Raw genomic sequence first — 17,669 nt, 5'->3', positions numbered from 1 at the left:
TAATACCAGGGGCAGTACTGAATTCCAAGCCCAAGGTCTTGCTAAGGACGAACTAGGATTGTTGGAACACTAGCGGATGGCTTTAGCTATGTCAGAATTNAATCTTAAAAGGCACTTATGATAGGAAAATATTGAAAGAGAGCACGTGGATCCATACACTAGACTAACTCGGGAATGAAAAATTAATTTTCTGGGTTAGGGGAAACGCCAAACTCCAGGAGGGAATTTCCATGGAACTCTTTTCCTCGTGGGCAGCTTCCAGGCTTTCGCCTGTCAAACTGACCCAACTGGAGAGCTGGCTTTCATCAGACTCCAGGAGGAGAGCTTCCTTGAAACTCTTTTCCTCGTGGACAGCTTTTAGGCATCTCTGCCTGACAGGCTGACTCCACTGGAGTGCCGTGGCAATATACCATGCCAGGATAGAGGACCGTAGATTCCGAGTAACTGGGAAAGGGGGTATTTAAAGGAAGAAACCACAATCAAGAGGGTAGGGAGGGTGTTATTGGAAAAATACCGAAAATACCAGTTAAGAGTCACGAGGAAGTGGAAAGTCAGGAGGAAAAATACCTGATAATTGTGGTTATTTCTCAAGACAGTTTCTATGAGCCTCTAACAATAGCACATTTGCATAGTGGGTTCCAGGAACAGTCAGGGTGACCTCTTCTTTTTTTTTGAACAAATACTCCCTGAACCCAGGAAGCAGGTGGGTGGAAGAATGTCGCTATCTGTTTTATGATTAGCATGCCTTGGAGCATTGAGTCACAAAGGTCACATTCTCAAGCCTGGGCCTAAAGGCCTAGTCTTTTTGTTTTTATGTTACACTTTTTCAGATCCTTCATCCCTATATGCTAGCATTTTTTGGTATAGGAAAATACTATGCATGCTCCCAAAGGAGAATTATAAACAGCAACCCAGCCACAACCCCTTTAATCTATAGTAGTGTCCTGCCTGCAAAATATGCAAAGCTTGTGGGAGTAATCAAGCAGCATCCAATATGAATTAAGGCCCACTCCAGGAGATGAAACCCATCCCAACACTGCTTGAGTGATCAAGATCCTGAGATTGAAAAGCTCAGGGTCCTGGGGAAAAACAATGACTACTGTTCTACCAAAAGGATGTAGCAATAAAATGACTCTTAATGACTTTCTGTTATGCTCATAGATCAGTGCCTTACTCAGCCATCATCAGTGAAGCTTCCTCCTGCAACAGATGGGGACAAATACAGAGACTCATAGCCAGACATTATGTGATGAGTAAAAAGCATCCAAACACTCAGCCCTAAAGGGGAAATCTCCATAAAACCTGTTCCCGCAGGGTTCAGGGAGCCCCATGGAGAAGAGACAGAAAAAGTGTAAGAGCTGGGGATGAAAGGGAGAGATGGAGGACATCAGGGAAACAACACCCTCTGAATCGATACAAACAATGTCCTCTAAATCAGTCAGACACACAAGAGACTGGGGCAGCATACAAAGGGACTGCATGGGTATGCAGCAGATGGGGTCCTAGAGCTGAAAGCAGAAGTGGGCCATCCCTAACCAAGAAACAATCTTCAGTTGATAGCCACTTGCAAATAGAATTTAATGTCACGTCTGGGTTTTTCTTTTCTAAAATTATCTTACTGCATTTTCTGTTTGTTTCATTTAAAGACAAAATTTTATATTTCTATAAAATATATTAAAAAATTAAAAATATAAAATGTTTTATAATATATAATATAGAAAATATTATGTTGTATATTATGACTTCCAGTTGAGTATATATGGGATTCCTGAGTGGGCAAACGAGTCGGTCTGTTTATTGTGCCTTTTCTTGGTCTCTTTTTGCTCTGTTTGTTTTGCCCTGTTTTGATGTGTTAGTTTTGTTTTAGCCTGTTATACTTTATTTCATTATACCATGTTTTCTCATTAGCCCTTAGAAGCCCGTTTGTGTTCTAATAAGAGATAAAAAGGGAGTAGACCCTGATGAGAAGTGGGTAGTGAGGATCTTGGAGGGGTAGAGGGAGTGGAAATGGGAATCAGGATAGCATGTGAGGAAAAAAAATCTATTTTCAATAAAAGGGGAAAAACAAAAGAAACAAACTGGTATTCTATTACAACAATAGTAACCCTAAAACAACAAATGAATTGAATGTCATTAAAATGGTGCAGAAGACTCCTGTTAAGATAATCAATTGCTGCTTGAGGAGCCCTTCATCCTTCTAGGGTGAGGCTTTCTGTGAAGGTTGGAAATGCCTTCACTCATGCTTTTAAGTATGCTCTTTTCTCTTGAGTGTTTATTTAAAACATTTATTACAGGTGTGTGTGTGTGTGTGTGTGTGTGTGTGAACACTGTGTGCCATAGCACACATGAGGAGTGTCAGAAAACCCACACTTTCAGGAGTGGGTTCTGTTTTTCTGCTATGTGTGAATTTCAGATCACCGCAGGCTTTGGGGGCAAGTGCCTTTACCCTCTAAGCTGTTACTGCCCACTTACCATTTAAAACGAAACAACTCTAACTCTGCTTCATAGGGCCTTATTCTGATTGTTTTTGTTGTAGTTGGTTTATTTTATTTTATTTTATTTTATTTTATTTTATTTTATTTTATTTTATTTTATTTTATTTTATTTTATGCATGGAAGCCATGAGCCATGAGTAGAGATCCTGGACATGTCCTCAGAGATACGGGTGACAGCCTCTACCACCCGTATCTCTACCTCTTCATGTTAGACCATCAGGGTTTGGAGCAGGTGTGTAAATTGTCCTCAGATTAAAGTGGAGAGTTAGAGGGTGGGACCCAGGGCTTGTGCCTTAGAGCCTATGCTTGCTACAGGCAGTCTTTCTTCCTCATTTTGGTCTCTGGTGCTGCCCTGTGACAGTAGGGGTTATAGATGCACTGCTTTCTTCTAGCCCCTGATACCCTGGTGGGAAAATTTGGGGAAGACTACTGTCTTTAGTTACGTCAGTCCTCATAGCAATGTTTCAACATGAAAATGTTGAAAGTTTAATAGCAAATTAAAGAGTATTTGGCATTGTCACAGTATCTTTTTTCTCTTCCCAAACCAAGCCAACATTTTCTAAATCCAGAGAAATGGTGGTCATTACTATTTCATGTTTTGTCTTCATAAGAAGTTATTATACCCATATTGTGCTTATGACTTGGCAATGATCAATAAATAAGCAAGCACACAGTTCTCTAATCCTTTTGTCTACTGAACCAAGTTCAGAACTCAGGATGAATGCCATCCAAACCCAAATGTAATCATATTGTTTAATATAAACCCTTTGCCTCTTCCATCTTTAAGCCCCAGCTCTTTGAGGTTTTGCTTTTCTTCCGCACAGAACACATTTCCGATTTTCTTTACATCCTAATGCTGTTTCCTTCCCTGCTTCCTCTAAATCTGGATTATAGTTATGAGCACTGAAGAAGGAGTCGGCTGTGTATTTAATAGAGTAGCTTGTATTACTCCATTAGAGTCAGTTGTTAGAAGTCTGCAGGCTGGTTATTTATTAAACACAGGTTTTTGAAAATTAAAATTGTTTATACTGTGAACTAAATAGCATTTTAAAAACAAATAATAATATTCCTTTTGCTGTACTTTATTACTGTCTGTGTCCTTGGGATTATTGGTCTGTTTTAATTCTGGTGGATTCATTTGCTCTTTCCTGTACTCTGTGTGCAGTGATGTTTCGCTGATGGTTTGAAATTGGTCTTGTGGGATCTGTTTTGGGTACAAACAGGACTTTTCCTTGTGGAGTACAGCCAGCCATTGAAGAGCTGCAGGCTATTATTAATTTTTTACTTCAATTTGTTCTTACCTTACCTCTCAGAATTGTGGAGCCAATACAAAGACTGAGCAGTGAGGGAGGTTTTCAATTTTAGCCAATAACCGGGAAAGTGCAAGACAGACTCTTAAATCAGCTTCTCCAAATGGTAAAGGTCCAGAGGGCACAGATTCAAGATGGAAGAAAGGGGAAAGCTGGTTAGGCTAATCAAGAGGATGGAGTATTTTGTCTTTTCTGGTACGGACAGTGATTCTTCGGGAATTCAGTTGCTCCTTCTCCTTGTTGCTCTTTGGTTCTTTCTAGTCATGCCACAGCAATTGTCAATTGCTGCAGCAGTGTGGGGGTGGGGAGGTCATTTGTTATGAAGATGGGACTACAATGGAGTAGCTATAGTTGTCTGGGGACTACTGTGGCAGCCTGTTTTGCTCTAACAAGGGCCATTTCTGTGTCTGTGTAATGATCCTGTTTCCTTGGGAGAAGCACTTCATCTTTCTGAACTTCCACATCCAATGCTGTAAGGTATGTCTGTTGTGAAGTCATTGACCTGCTTTGACTAAAACGAGCCTAGTTGTGAATAAAGGAAATCACATTTTAGAGGCTAATTAGAATTGCCATCTGGGAAAATACATATTCAACCAATGTTAAAAAATGTGCTGAGGTTTCACGAAAATGGTGGCCATATTTATAGCTTTAAACCACAAGGAGGCCTGGTAATCCAGGAACAGCGGCAGTTGCTGGCACCACAAGTTAAGCTGTTCTGTAAAAGAGGGACTGGGCGAAGTTTCAAACTCTGATTATTTCAGGGGAGGATTCCCTTGTTCCAACAGAAGTTAACAATGCTCCAAAGGTCAATTTATGTCTGGAGTTTGGCGAATCTGTGGCCCCTTAGAGGTCCCTCTGCTCACATGTCTGAGATAACTTAGTGCTGACTCCATTTTCAGTCCTCCAGCAATGTTACTCCATTTTGATTTTTTTCCTGGGATACAATCAAAGAGATCCTCTTATAGGATGTGCTTTAAAAAAATGATGGCTCTTATAATCACCAGCGTTACCCTTCTTTCCTTTTTCTGTGTAGCAGGGAGGGATACGTCTGTCCACAGGCGGCAGCTGCTACCTTGTCATTTGCAAAATTAGTAATCCCTATTTCATGCTGCTGTTTTTCTGTTGAAAAATACGTCTCGATGGGGCTTTAGAGATCTTAATGGACAGGAAGACACCCCACATGCCAGACTTCCTTGTTTTAACTATAAAACTGGACCAAATCCACCTACACACTAAATGAACAAGAATTTTGAGATTCATTAGTTCAAGGAAGAACGGACAATAAAGCAGAAACAAGCAGAGAAGTGTAGAGTTCTAAGTGGTGCCTACAACTGGACAGGGGACAGCCATTATCGCTAAGAGTGAAATCTATCCAGGGAGACATTTTCTGCAGTAAGATTGGGGTGAAATGCAAGCACACATCGTTCCTGGTTTTCACTCATCACTGCCACATGTAATAGTGGAAGTGTGGGATACTGTCTTAGTGGTGAGATGCTGAGCCAAAATGAGCCAACTTAGAGTCGTAGAGAAACCTCCTGAGAGGAAAGGAGCCATGCGCGAAGAAGCACCCCTCATCCCTTGGGAATTCACAGACAGTGTGGGGAGGGAGCCAGCACTGGTTAAAATCAATTGCCACCAAGCCCAGTGACCTGAGTCCAATAGCCAGAACTCACATGGCAGAAGGAGAGAATGAGCTCTCACAAGTTGTCCTCTGACTTCCATGAGCCTTCCATGATGCTGTGCCACGTGTACATACAAGCTCAGCACTGGGGTTTCTGTAGATATCAGACAGAAACAGTGTACTTTCTTTAACCATTAAAGGTAAATCCAGAAAGCTGAAAGGCATTTCGGCAGCAGAAGGCTGGGCAGTGGGTGGCAATCTCATCTGAGTTCTACAAATATTTATTCACTTACTGCATGCATTGTGCTTCATGCAGGTTTATCTTTATCTTTCTCAAACTGCTCTATCAATCCAGCTGCCTAATGTCTCGTCTCCCTCTTCCTCTTTCATTTCCTCCTCCCACGCTCCTTTCTAGAACTGGCAGATCTCTTAGCCATACCTCAAAGGTATTGAATGAAAACTGGGTATTAGTAACCTCTCTCATAAGCACACTCTTTGGGGCTGTTCATTTTTGTGTCACTTCTCCCTGAGGTGTCTGCAGAGAGAACAACTATAGGTGCTCCTTGACTCATGGTGGGGGACCACATCCTGATGGACTGACCTATCATCACCTACCAACACAAGACTGTTAGAGACTCCTTTGTTCATCCTTGAGATCTCACAGCTGACTGGGTGCTGGGTGTTGCCCAGCACAGAGTATCACTTCAAATCTCAACTCAAAACCTCGTAGTGTAAAAGAGCCCTTTCCTATCAGAAGGAGTGGTTTCCTAAAAGGGCAGGATCTGAGTTATCTACCCAGAGATTGATCCTTGAGTGAAAATTTAGAGTAAAAACTTGGAGCTCCTAGTCTGGTGTCAGAACCAGATGGCAAGAATGACCAGTGTCCGCTGTGTATTTACTCATTGGTGCTGGCCCCCTATACCTGCTCTGTCTTCCCACCTGCTAGATATTTATGCCCCTTTCAGACTGAAATCCCTGACCACCTTTTCTGAGAAGTCTTCTCTGATTTATTCAGGTCCAGTAAGCCTCTTTTATTGTATTCCTGTGCCATCCTACAATTTATTTTTCTTTCACAAGGGCTGTATTATTGCTATCATTTCATCTAGGTGATGGGCTTCTGGTGGATAAATACAATCCATTCTTATGGCACAAGGGCTTTCCAGTGTCTCCCATATGGGAAACACCCATAGCATGGCTGTTTGGATGGCTAGGTGAATGAATGAGAGGGTCGGTCAAGCCAGATGGAAGTATGAATGTGTCTGAAGACCCAGAGAAGCAGTATCCAAATAGCTATGGGTGTGTTTTTCTGAGTTAAAACTTTATCTTGAAAACTATTGGTTTTGAGTTGGGAGGAGAAAGCAATGTGTGTACAGTTTAAAGGGTCCTTAGGAGTCAATCTTATAGCCATTAAATGTCAGGGCTTTGTGTGGATTGTCAGATGTGACACTATGATGCTGCAGTAGTCTGAGAGAAGAGAAAGCAATGACAACCACTCTATCCATTCTCCTAGAAATATTTGCCATAAAAGCTACCCAAGACTCACCACTCTCACACAGCTTTCTCAGGTGAGGTTAAATAATGGCATTTTTCTTAAGAGACATGCTGGAGAGATACATTTACAGTTAAGAATACAGGCTGCTCTTTCAGAGGGCTGGAGTTCAGTTCCCAACACTCAGGTGGCTGAATAACACCTTGATCTTCAACTCTCATGGACCTTCAAGGTGCCCATATGTATATGTATATGTATATGTATATATGTATATATGTATATATGTATATATGTATATATGTATATATGTATATATGTATATATATATATGTGTGTGTGTGTGTGTGTAGTGTGTGTGTATGTGTGTATACATGCATATGTGTATAAGTAAATATGTGTACATGTAAACACACACACATGCATGCATGCACACACATTAGTGATAACAGCAAAGAAAAAGAAATCTATTAAAAGAAAAACCCAAGAGAGTTAGATCCTCTTAAATGACCTGGGTAAGGAACAGAGAAAGTCAGTCCCCAGACCAACATATTGATGCAAAAGAGCATTCCTGTAGATCTCTTTAACTGTTTTACTCTATCATCATTTTTGGTCTGGGCTGAAGGGTGGTCAGAATCAAGAATTTAGTATGGTAACTTGTAAGAGATGGTTTTAACCTAACATCTGAAGAGACTGAGATCATTCTGATGACAGGCCCAGGTGACAAAAGCCAACATCCAAGACACATGGACTTGATCATCCGTGCTTGATCAGGGACTAGAAAAAGAAAAGGAGATGGCTTTCTGTTTCTCTCTTCTTTGGAGACACTTAACTCCTGTCTTAGATTGGAGAAGAGCAGATAGAAGGTCTTACATCCTGTTGAGACATATAGAGGGACCCAATTCTTCCCAAGACACTGAGACAGTGGTTCAGCACTCTTCAGGCTGTTGAATGCTATTGAGTATGATAAAGGGGATAGAGAGAGTTGGCTTTTCATTAAGATTTCTATATCTTCCCTGCGAGGACTCTCAAATGCTATTTTTCCATGAAGAAGGAACAATCACAGGAAACAGGCCCTTCAGGGCACTGAATGGCAGTGGGTAAACCCTTCCATATATCTGAAAGCTATTCTCTGGCAGCAGGTCAGATGGCCCTCGTAATAAGCAGATGACTTGTGGATTCTTTAGAACTGCTTTGAGAGTGCTCTAGCTGACACAGGGACCACTACACCCATATTTTCTACCAGGGATATGCCTCCCACTCCATTCCTAGTAGTTTTAGAATTTATGATTAGAATAGCTGAACTGGCCTTGGAAAATAGTACTCCAGACAAGAAAGGCCTCAGTAAACTTCAGATGACCCTGAAGCAATTCAGCGACTCGGCAAGTCATGATTGGTGAAATGTGGGAGCTGTGACTGGTCCTTATATGGAGCAATTACAAACCTTTGGTGCAAATACAGACCTTTATTTGCATTTTCATACCCACATCACACGCTAGTCCTTCCGGGCTGTAGAACCAGACTGTTTAATTCTCTTCAAGTCAGGCTGAGATGCTCCGATGCACTGCCCCCTTTGTGACAGCATTATACACAATAAAAGTTTCTCCTAAATGGTCTTTTCTTGCTTCATCTGATGTTTATTATGGGTAGAGAAGGCTGAGTGGTTGTTAATGGTTGTAGTAGCTGCAGAGGCAGAGATGATGTAGACAGTAGAGAGTCATGGCATCAGAAATAACAGAAGATGGTGGATGTGTAGAGAATATGAAAGGTTCAAGGGCCTCTAGGTCTCACAATGGAACTGTCAGTTTCTGGTTTCTGGCCTGTAGATTAGTAGGCCCAAGCTTTCCTCTGAAGCTGCTTAACAGGAGTGTCAGACCATGGTCCTGATGCTGGAAAGCGAGACTATCAAGGGAGGCCTTTACTGAGACTTCCTGCTCAAAGCTGTAACAAATCACAGATGCCTCCATTCGAAAGCACTTTTAACCCTTTTTCATAATCAAGTTAAATACAGAGTGGTCTGCTGGGGGGCGGGGAGGATATGAGGCTGTGGCAAGGGCAGCAGGCTGCAGACATAGAACTTTGCCTTACTCTGTTTCAGTCTTTTCACCAGGACAAGCTAAGAGGTTCTTTCTCATGGCCAGATTGCTTCTTTCTGCAAGTGAGTTTGGGCTGGATCGCTCCCTCAGGATCATGCAGAAGTTGAAGCTTTTGAGAACAAGGGTGCCAGTAGGGCTGTGCCTCAGGCCAGGCCAGTCTTTCACCTTTAAGAGAGCTTCATTCACATCCACTCATCATTGAAATGGTGCCGGGTTGCTTTGCTGACTTATATCAAGCCAGCTTACTTGGGGGTGAGATTACAGAGAATATAAATTCAGTTTTTAAAAGCTGCCAAGCAAGGGCATGATTCATTTTCTGATTTTTACATTTACCTCTGCATGTGGGAGAAGACATATACAACAGTGTTCTTTAAAAGGCTGACTCATTCATCCTTGCTTCCCACTGGTCTGTGGATTTCTCCTTTGGCTTGGAATTTGCTCTGTCGTATGCTCATCCACCTGTTTGTTTGTTTTTTTCCCCCTTTCTTTCTTTTTCTTCATATGGAGCCTGTCGTTGGCTTGAACTTGATTAAAAAAAAAAAAAGCTAGGTTTTCAGGTCAACAAACCCAGGAATCCACCTGTCCCTGCCTTCCCAGCACTGGGATGTCATATGCATGCTGCTGCTTTGCTTAGCCTTGTGGGTTCTAGAGGATCTAACTCAGGTCCTGTGATTGTAAAGCAAAAGCTACACTGACTGAGCTGTAATCAGCTCCCACATTCACCTGAATTCCTAATTAAAATCTTTACTTTTCTGGCTAGGCAATTTCTGCATGCAGTATGTGTGATATAATCTCTTTGCATGCAGTATGTGTGATACTCTCTCTCTCTCTCTCTCTCTCTTTATCTCTCTGTGTATGTGTGTGTGTGTGTGTGTGTACATGGCTGTGTGCACCTCTGTGTGTGTGTGTGTGTGGCTTGTGTATGTGTCTCAGTGTGTGTGTTTCCCTGATGTGTGTCTGTGTATGTATATGTGTGTATGTCTTCTGTGTGTCTGTGTGTTTATGTCCAGTGTGTGTATGCGTGTGTGTGTGTGTGTGTGTGTGTGTGTGTGTGTAAAATGGTGTTTTGTGTCCTCCAGTTTCCATATGGAGAATAAATCACCCCAAAGTTGAGCTTCTTCTTCACAGAGACATATTTCCAGCAAAATGCAAACCAAGAGTGTGTTTTATGATTATATATGTTAGGATAATACTATATACTATAAACTATGTTTTCCATATGGTATATCATGGCAGCTTCAAACAAATTAATGGGTGGAGGATATAAAAGGAGGCAGGGTAAGAAGTAGGGCCAGATGTGGTGTTTCATGCTCACTTCCGATGACTAGCAATGCGTAGTTTGTGGTTTAATCTTTAGATGCACAAAACACTTTGCTTTCACTCCTGTCTCACCCATGTGATTTCATTTGATCCCATTCTCTTACAGATAGGTTAATTTTTATTCCCATTCTGTAGGCTATTAGGTGATAAGTGGATTGGGCAAACTTTGTAGAGGAGCCAGGATGAAAAGCCGGGCTGCATCGATTGAGTATTCATCTTTATCCACTGGTCTCCCACCCCTCCCCACCCCGCTTTGCCCATGTTCATCTTGGTCTCCATTCAGAAGTCAAAGTATCACTTTGAAGATGTAAATCATTTCATGGATCCCGCCTCCCCCATGCCACATACCCTATCAGGGTTCTTTGGGTTCTCTATTGTAGTGTCAATTAACCTGGAGTCCTGGTAGTCACCTACAGGTCCCTGGATGCCCCCATCTCTGACTGATCCTGCCCCCCTCACTTTCTATTTTCTTTCATTATTCTCCAGCCCCTTTGGCCTTTCATTTCCTAATGTTGCCAACACTTTCAGGCCTTGGGCTTTTGCCTGCACTTCCCCTTTTCTGGGATTCTTGTGTGGCAAACTCCTACTCATTACTTGAATCTCAGCTCAACTCAGAAAGCTGTTCCTTGGTTTTCCTAAGAGAGCACCCCTTACCCCATCCATTGTAGTTTAAAGCTTGGATCAAACCACACACCTCAGTAAACAAATGTGTTGCTATTGGCTTTAAAGGTTTTGCCACAGTGAACCCACAGCCCGAGGGAAGGTCGAGGTTAGGCAGTCCTTCAGCTGTATACAGCTTGTTATTTCCCCCTAGTGATCCACGAGATCATGAATTTTTATGTATATTATCAGGTGAACATGTTTAGCATTCACAGCTAGCAGCAACCTGTTTTATTTTTCCTGTAGGTTTTTATGACTTTCAAATTCACCAATTTGTTTGTTTATTTCATCTCCCTCCACTGTATGCAGCCAACTTTACTTTGCTTGCCCTGTGTCTTCCGCATTGGTTAAAATAGCACCTGGTACACCAAAGGGGGTTGGGATATGTTTGTTAAGATAGTGAGGCTTCTCTTGTCAAGAGCACAGTAGCTGGAAGATGAAACAATCTCACAGTTATTGATGGTTACCTTAAGATGTTAACTCTTTTGGGTCTTTAAACTGCTGCTACCAACCCTCAAATAAAGTAGATGTACCATTATTCTCGAAAAGATCACAGCTGTAGCAGAATCATCAGGTTTAAACGTTGGGGAGACCTGTGGAAGTTCCAGCCAAAGTCAGTGATTGTCAATTGATAATGTTTATTTACTATTTCATGCCAAGACCAAACAGCAGCCATTTACTGAGCTGATAGCTCCCATCCTTTCAGGAATGTAGTCTAGCCAAGTCACTGGGATGCATACTTCCTGTGAATTTCTGCTTCCTATGAACTTCAGCTCTCGTTCAGTCATTAAATGAATGAAGATCAAACCTCCTGGTAGTCCCCACCCCCACCCCTGCTCTCATCCTTATAGCAGACCAAGGTTTGCCCTCTTTCAGAAAAATCACAGAAGTTCCAAGGGAATCAATACCAACTTGACTGGCTCCGGAATCAATTCAGAGACAACCTGCTGGATACACCTGTGAGAGGTCTTCTTGATTACATTAAAGCAAATAGCAGAATGCACCCTAACTGTGGGCAGCAGCATCTTGAATGCTGGAAGAAAACTTTTGAATGCTTTTGAATTCTCTTTGTGTCTTGCTGCTGAGTTCATCTGCTCTGCTCGCCAGACCATCTGCCATATAAGCAATGCCACCATCCTCCACTGACACTCCATTGACAATGCTATGCTCACAGCAATGCCACCAACACACTCCCGGCATTGTAATTCACCATCTTTTCCTTGACTGGAGACCAATGCTTTCTAGGAATTCTCCAGGGCCACGGGGCCAGATTAGCTTTGGACCAGATGTGGAAGCCACCAGTTCTAAGTATCTCTAGTATAAAGCCAGGAATAGTTGGATTACCAAGGTTGTATCATGTAAATCAACCCAATAAATCTCTTTTTAAAGCATATTTGTTTCACTGATTCTGTGACTCTAGAGAACCTGGACTAACACATATGCTAATAAGATCATATTATATTCTACCTGGTGAATATTTTCTTTGTGAGTTTTAGCTTCAATAAATGCACACACACACACACACACACACACACACACACTCCCTACGGGAATCTGTTTTCCCTACATCTGAAATTTTTTCAATGACTCACCCACCTACCGGGTCCTTAATTCACCCACTACATACTGGAGCAGACGGCACAGCCCCCTTTTAGATGCCACCTCTCTTGCCAAATTGGCCAAAAGCATTCATACAGCACTTTCTGAATTGCAGCTTCAGTTACAACTGTCAGGCTGGGAAGCTAGGAGGCCACTGAGCATCTCAAATGCCTGGTCTAGTTAGCAGCCTATCTTTCTGTTGTTCTGGAGCCTAGTGAGGAGAGTGCAGTCGACTTCAACATGGTATGGTCCTTTCTATTCATTGTTATCGATTTCTTGGAAATAGCTTCCAGTCTTCTGGAGGCAGTCCCAGCAGAGCAGGGACATCAGGAAAATGGAAACAACCCTAAGCCACATTGTCATGAGCTCTCTACAATTAGTTTCCAAGTGAACCATGCAGTCATCATTCTTTCCTTTTAGATAGGAAACCAAATGGCAGAAGTTTCCGACTTTCCTCCACTGAGGAATTTCAAATGAATGGAATCGACTCCTGGTTAAAGAAAAGAACCTTCTGCCTAGCTCGAAGATCAAGGGGGAAGGAAAAGAAGCAGAGGAATTAGATTGTGTGGAGGGTGGGGTGGGGTGGGGTGGGGTTAGTCCACAAGAGTGTCACTTTTGTTTTGTTGTGATTTGAAGTCACTCCAGGGCTAGGGAGATGGCTCAGTGTGTAACGTGTTTGCTGTACAAGCATGAAGACCTAAGTTTGGATTCTTCCACACCCACATAAACCTTGGGTATAATGGGGAGGGAGAGACAGGCAGATCCTTGGGTTGGCTGGACAGCCTGGTTAGCCAAATCAGCCAGCTTCTGGTTCAGTGAGAGAGACTTTGTCTCAAAAATAGTGCAGAGGTATAAGAAAGACTTTTTATGACACTCTATGGCCTCTGTACATGTATATGAGTACACACACTCACGTACACACTTGTGAGAGGATGCATTTGCATGTGACACACACAAATACACACATATACACACGACACAAGTCATAATCCTTACAGGTTCTGTTAATGGCAGAAGTCACTTTATTTATTTGTTTAAAATTTAAATTATATTTATTTTATTAGCTCTATCTATCTATCTATCTATCTATCTATCTATCTATCTATCTATCTGTCTGTCTATCTATCTATCTTGTGTGTGTATGTGTGAAAGGTGAAGGTCAGAAGAGAATTTGTGGAAGTTGGTTCTTTCTTTTTATCATATTGATATTGGATCTAGGCCATCAGGTGTGATGGCAGGCCTATTTACCAACTGAGCCATCCTTCCCAGAAGCCAGTTTTAGACACAGCACAAGTTGGTCTGTTCTTTGTGACCATAGTTTGAAGTTCTTCCTTCCCTTGGTGCTCCTTGGCTTTTTTAAAAATTTTTTTAAATTTTTATTTAAAGCATTCCCCAAAGGTCTATATGTGAAAGGTGTGGTCCCCAGCTTGGTACTATCAGGAGATGGTAGAACCTTTGAGGTAAGGCCCCAGTGGGATGTTTTGGATCATTGGGATATGCCCGTGCTTCCTCTTTTCTTTCTCCTTCCTGTCTGCCGAGAGGTGAGCAGCTTGCCCCACCATGTATTTCCCAGCCAGATGGGATGGGTTTCTTCACCACAGGCTCAAAAGCAATGGGCTAATTGACCAGGTATTGAAAGCACTAATATTGCAGCTGCTATTTTTCTTCTTTTCTCACTGTCAATTGATTGTCTCAGACATTGCAGCCCAGCACAGGATAGCCAGTAAGCACATTCCTCTGGGGGCATCCTCTTAGTTTCCCTCTTGTTGCTGTGACAAAATGCCTTGCAGGCAGCTTCAGAAAGGAAGGACTGAGAGCATGGGAGATGGCTCAGTATAGGGAAGGTGCTGGCCACACAACATGAGGACTGGAGTCAGGGTCCCCAGTACCCATGTACAATGCCACTCGGGCATGGTAGCCTGCAGATACCAGCAGTTGGGAGGCAGAAGCAGGGGGTCTCAAGAACAAGCTGGCATACTAGCCTCGCTGAACTGAGCACTGGACACAGCAAGAGACCCCGCATGTGAAATATGCAAGAAGATAGATAGTCCACCTGAACCTCTGGCCCTGTCATGATGCACATGCCACACACTCATATGCACCTAGACACAAGAACACATACATACATACCGATGTACAAAATAAAAAATAGTTTATTTTAGCTCATGGTGTGAGGGGACATAGCTTATCACACTACAAGAGGCATACAAGCCAGCTGTCTCCCTTTGCCTTTTTATTCAGTCTCTTTTTATACCAGCCCATAGGCTGGTACCACCCACATCCAGGATAGGCCTCTCTTCTTCATACAAAATTTTGGGAAGCTCTCTCAAAGATACATTAGAGGTGTGACTTGTAGGTGATTCTAAATCCAGGCAAAGACGATGAACCCTTAAGATAAATGTGGGCAAAGGCCAATGACTAAAGGCCCACGAGGGCCATGCTTTCTGCTTTCCACTTGAACCAACATTAGCTTCCAACATAGAAAAGAGATGCTATTTTAGGAAGTGTACATGATATCACATAATATCCTTTAGCCAATCACACTGAACAGTTTGATGGAAAGAAGAAGAAATGCATCTTCCCCTTCCCTTTGAGCTGACGGTAGACTGTGCACATGATCAGGAAGTGGAGGGAAGTGTTGAGTTGACCATATGAAGCATCTTCACCATTCAGGGAAGAAAGATCACCAATGCAGTGAAGACTTATGTGGCAGGTATTGCCTCATTTCTGATGTGGCCTTAGTTAAAAGTCCTTGCATTTAAATGTAAACCTGGCATTTTAAAAACGAACAGTTAGTAGTGAGAGGGTGGGGGAGGAGAAGATCTTGTTTGTTTAGCTTTGCTTTGCTTTGCCATGTGACATTTCTTCCAGAGATGAGCTGTAAAAGCCTTTTTTTCTCAAGATCTTTTCTAAGAACATAACTCTCAAGGAAAAAGACTTTGTGGGATGGGAAGGAAAGGGGGGGGGGAGAGGGTGTGCAGAGTGGAGGGGAGGAGAGGGGAGCAGAGGAAAGACTGTAGAGGGTAGAATAAAGCTTTTTCTCTTTTGACATTCTAACAGAATGTTTGTTTGGGGTTTTGGACAAGTAGCCTACATATTCATTTGCACAAGGTTCTCAAATTATGTTGCTTGCCCTGACCCCAACTCTGGCAGTGCCTACATCCTTAGCTTCCAACACAGTGCCAGTTGCCCCTCAGGGCCCAGTTAAGGGCAGAGAAGAAAGAATGAATGAAGGCAGTGGCACTAGCAGCCCTCAGGCATAATGATGTCACTGTGGTTTCTACAAGAAAAACTCCAGCAGCAGCTCTACCTTGGTCTCCATGGAAACAGGTAATGGATTAACAATGAAAAGTTGAAATATCTTTCTAGGGATCTGCTTCTAAGAGGGAATCTCCTAAAACTATTCACTAAATTATGTTAATAGACATAGCCTGCTACTCTCCTGGCAGACATAATGGGGCATAGATCTGTCCGGAGCTTCAAAAGACAGATGCAGGACCCAGTGCAAAATGAAGCAGTTTTCTCGAGTCTTTCCATCCAGGAACTAAGATAAGAGAAAACCAGATCCAACCCACTGTATTCTCCTATGTGCCTGCTCAAGGCCCTTTGATAGACACATGAAATGGAGCATTCTCATTCCTAGATTTGTTCGATTGTACTTTCTTATTTAGCTTTGATCTGAAAGTAAAGACCTTTTGGAAGGCTTATTTATTATTTAGTCTAATAGGGAAGATTGCTCTCTCTCTCTCTCTCTCTCTATCTATCTCTATCTCTATCTCTATCTCTATCTCTATCTCTATCTCTATCTCTATCTCTATCTCTATCTCTATCTCTATCTCTATCTCTATCTCTCCTGCATATGCAGTGAACAAGGTGAAGAAGGTCAGTCCTATTAGAGCTTATGACTGTCCTCATCTATGACCTGGGAAGGAGTAGCCCAGGGTGAGCAATCTGCAGCCTTTGTTGGAGCATTCTGAGCTAGCTCTGCCTCTCTGGCTATATATGACCAGGAAGCCATGAGTCATTCTGATGAGAAGAGGAGGTAGGAACTTCATCCTTCTGATGAGCCAGGGGGTAGACCAGTCTCCTTCTTGTCCTTGGATAGGAGCTAGAAATGTCATTGGTTTTGTCTTGGCCAGAGGCAAGAAATGCTAGGAGGGAATTCACATTTCTTATATCGCAGCTCTACAGGAACACCTGTGCCTGTACATGAAGCTATGACTGATATACCAGCCCCGACACCAGTCCCTTCTGGACTACTTGGGAACTGTATATCTGAATTTTCCTGGTAAAATTGGGTTGTATCTAACCCCCAATTTCAACTCATCTTCTAAGTGATGTTAGGCTCTTACTTAACCCTTGAGGGGAGAATGTTGCTGGGATCAGTAGCCTTGGAGGCCATTGAGGGTGGACCCTACTTCCTGTTTCCCTGGTAACACTAAAAAGGTAAACAGTAGCTTGGCTACTCTTTGGTCCTAGTGATCTAAAGAGTGGAATACCTCTGGCTTTGGGTGGAGACAGGCTATTCAGGCAGACAGGTTAGAATACTATATACAGTGGTTACTCCTCTATGAGGTAATCCAGCTAAGCCTGTCAGTCACCTGGCCAGGAGTCCATGTCACAGGAAGTCCGGTCCATCTGAAGACATTCTAAAGGCAGGAAAATAGTAATTATCCCTTAATGAGATGAGGTACTTATCTTTTTCAGAAGTCTTTTCTCTAGGCCAATGGTTCTCAATGTTCCTAATGCTTAGAGCCTTTAATACAGCTCCTCATGTTGTGGTGACCTGTAACCAAAAAATTATTTTGTTGCTCCTTCTCTAACTATAATTTTGCTACTGTTATAAATTTTAAGGTAAATATATGTGTTTTCCAATGTTTTTATGTGACCCCTGTGAAAGGTATTACTACCCCTCCATGGGGTCACAACCCACTGGTTGAACATGGATGCTCTAGGCAAACATATGGAGCTCTTGCCCTGTGGCCTACATGCTTTTCCTCAGGAAAGCATAATTTCTTTTTCCTTCTCTCTTTTTCTTTAGGAGCCGACCCAAATCATAAGCATGCGAAATCTGACACTGGG

This window comes from Mus caroli, chromosome 1 (genome assembly GCF_900094665.2).
Source record: "Mus caroli chromosome 1, CAROLI_EIJ_v1.1, whole genome shotgun sequence".
Taxonomy (NCBI): Eukaryota; Metazoa; Chordata; class Mammalia; order Rodentia; family Muridae; genus Mus; species Mus caroli.
Note: the sequence above shows the minus strand (reverse complement) of the source record.